Here is a 3135-nt window from a genome sequence, read left to right as displayed (position 1 = left end):
CCGTGCGCGGTGAGGAAGTCGGCTGGGCCTCGGTATGTACTCGGTCCGTAGAGGCCGCGTTACCGCGTGGCGGTCAGTCGCGGGAGGGAGCCGGAGCCGCCCGCACGCCCGCGACCGCAACACGCACTCGGAGGCGGCGTCTTCTGACAGACGCCGGTAGGGTTTGAGAAACATGCTTTTTCGGAAAGGACCGCTCGGCTGACGCGGGCCTGGGCTCCCGCACCCCTCTCGTGGCGGGGCACCCGCGAGCGCGGCGGAACTCCCGTGTAGGACATCTCTGGGCCCGTGTGGCCGACGGGCACGCGACAGGGTCGTCTCGGTCTCGCGACGAAAGCGGTTTCGCGCTGGTTGGTGCGCTAGAGGTCGATCCGCAGGCCGAAGGAACCGTCCACCCGAACACCCCGGCGCGAGGCCGGGGCCGGCAGGGGCCCTCCGATGGCGGGTCATGCTTGCCAATCGGTCAGTGGTTGGTGTGGTGCAGTATATGTCAGGGTGTGGGTGCGAGATGGGCCGGGAGGACCGCTCCTCCTGCGTCGGACCCCGAGTCATAGGAAGTGCCGTTTTGTCACAACCCCAGGGGTGGGGTGGGTAACGGTAGGGAAGTGCCGGCCAACGCGCAGAGGTCGACCCGCAGGCCGAAGGAACCGTCCACCCGAACACCCCGGCGCGAGGCCGGGGCCGGCAGGGGCCCTCCGATGGCGGGTCATGATTGCCAATCGGTCAGTGTTTATGTGTGTGCTGCGGTGCCGGCCAACGCGCAGAGGTCGACCCGCAGGCCGAAGGAACCGTCCACCCGAACACCCCGGCGCGAGGCCGGGGCCGGCAGGGGCCCTCCGATGGCGGGTCATGATTGCCAATCGGTCAGTGTTTATGTGTGTGCTGCGGTGCCGGCCAACGCGCAGAGGTCGACCCGCAGGCCGAAGGAACCGTCCACCCGAACACCCCGGCGCGAGGCCGGGGCCGGCAGGGGCCCTCCGATGGCGGGTCATGATTGCCAATCGGTCAGTGGTTGTGTGTGTGCTGCGGTGCCGGCCAACGCTCAGAGGTCGACCCGCAGGCCGAAGGAACCGTCCACCCGAACACCCCGGCGCGAGGCCGGGGCCGGCAGGGGCCCTCCGATGGCGGGTCATGATTGCCAATCGGTCAGTGGTTATGTGTGTGCTGCGGTGCTGCGGTGCCGGCCAACGCTCAGAGGTCGACCCGCAGGCCGAAGGAACCGTCCACCCGAACACCCCGGCGCGAGGCCGGGGCCGGCAGGGGCCCTCCGATGGCGGGTCATGATTGCCAATCGGTCAGTGGTTGTGTGTGTTGCGGTGGGGCCGGGAGGACCGCTCCTCCTGCGTCGGTCCCCGGGTCATGGGAAGTGCCGTGTGGCGGTGGTGGGGCCGGGAGGACCGCTCCTCCTGCGTCGGACCCGAGTCATGGGAAGTGCCGTGTGGCGGGGCCGGGAGGACCGCTCCTCCTGCGTCGGACCCGAGTCATAGGAAGTGCCGTGTGGCGGGGCCGGGAGGACCGCTCCTCCTGCGTCGGACCCGAGTCATAGGAAGTGCCGTGTGGCGGGGCCGGGAGGACCGCTCCTCCTGCGTCGGACCCGAGTCATAGGAAGTGCCGTGTTGCGCTGGTGGGGCCGTGCCCGCCAACAGCCTTCAGTGGTCGGATACCACGTTTGCAAGCTCCCCGCTGGAATGGGGACTTAGAAGAAATGAGGGGAAAATTCCCCCGGAGCTCCGTGCCTGAGGGCGGGCTGTGAGCCGCGCCGCGTCCGCCAACAGCCTTCCATGGTCGGACACCATTGTTCGCAAGTTGCCCGCTGGAATGGGCACATAGAAGAAATTTCGAGGATAACATCCACCAGAGCGCCAGGGCGGCCGTTATTGCAGTATGCGTCCGCCTGGCAGCTCTCTTCCGCGGGAACCATTGGGCAATTTCTTTCACGGAGGTGGACATAGAAGAATTTTTGTTTCTAAAAACGTGGTTCCTAAAAATGTGCCCCAGGTGTTTTGGAAAACCCGGGTAAACCTGGGAAGTAGGCAAATGACCCTCTGACTAGGGGTAAAAACGTTTGCCTACTGCAGCGCCCCTAATGCAATTCGGCGGAACTGCAACGCCCCTGGTCGCCTAAACGCTACCCCTGGTCGCCTAAACCTCACCCCTGGTCGCCTAAACCTCACCCCTGGTCGCCTAAAAGTCACCCCTGGTCGCCTAAATTGTCAACCCCTGGTCACCTAAATTGTCAACCCCTGGTCGCCTAAAGGGGACTTAGAAGAAATGAGGGGGCAAATTCCCCCGGAGCTCCGTGCCTGAGGGCGGGCTGTGAGCCGCGCCGCGTCCGCCAACAGCCTTCAGTGGTCGGATACAATGTTTGAAAGGTCCCCGCTGGAAAGGGGACTTAGAAGAAATGAGGCAAATTTCCCCGGAGCTCCGTGCCTGAGTGCGGGCTGTGAGCCGCGCCGCGCCCGCCAACAGCCTTCAGTGGTCGGATACAATGTTTGAAAGTTCCCCGCTGGAAAGGGGACTTAGAAGAAATTTGTGAAAATTCACCCGGAGCTCCGTGCCCGAGGGCCGGCTATGAGCCGCGCCGTGCCCGCCAACAGCCTTCCACGGTCGGATACAATGTTTCAAAGTTCCCCGCTGGAAAGGGGACTTAGAAGAAATTTGTGAAAATTCACCCGGAGCTCCGTGCCCGAGGGCCGGCTATGAGCCGCGCCGTGCCCGCCAACAGCCTTCCACGGTCGGATACAATGTTTCAAAGTTCCCCGCTGGAAAGGGGACTTAGAAGAAATGAGGCAAATTTCCCCGGAGCTCCGTGCCTGAGGGCGGGCTGTGAGCCGCGCCGCGCCCGCCAACAGCCTTCAGTGGTCGGATACAATGTTTGAAAGTTCCCCGCTGGAAAGGGGACTTAGAAGAAATGAGGCAAATTTCCCCGGAGCTCCGTGCCTGAGGGCGGGCTGTGAGCCGCGCCGCGTCCGCCAACAGCCTTCAGTGGTCGGATACAATGTTTGAAAGGTCCCCGCTGGAAAGGGGACTTAGAAGAAATGAGGCAAATTTCCCCGGAGCTCCGTGCCTGAGGGCGGGCTGTGAGCCGCGCCGCGTCCGCCAACAGCCTTCAGTGGTCGGATACAATGTTTGAAAGGT

The sequence above is a fragment of the Idiotropiscis lumnitzeri genome, unplaced genomic scaffold (assembly GCF_059441095.1).
Source record: "Idiotropiscis lumnitzeri isolate Australia: NSW breed Sydney's pygmy pipehorse unplaced genomic scaffold, RoL_Ilum_1.0 HiC_scaffold_441, whole genome shotgun sequence".
In the NCBI taxonomy this organism is placed as follows: Eukaryota; Metazoa; Chordata; class Actinopteri; order Syngnathiformes; family Syngnathidae; genus Idiotropiscis; species Idiotropiscis lumnitzeri.
This window is presented reverse-complemented; position numbering follows the sequence as displayed.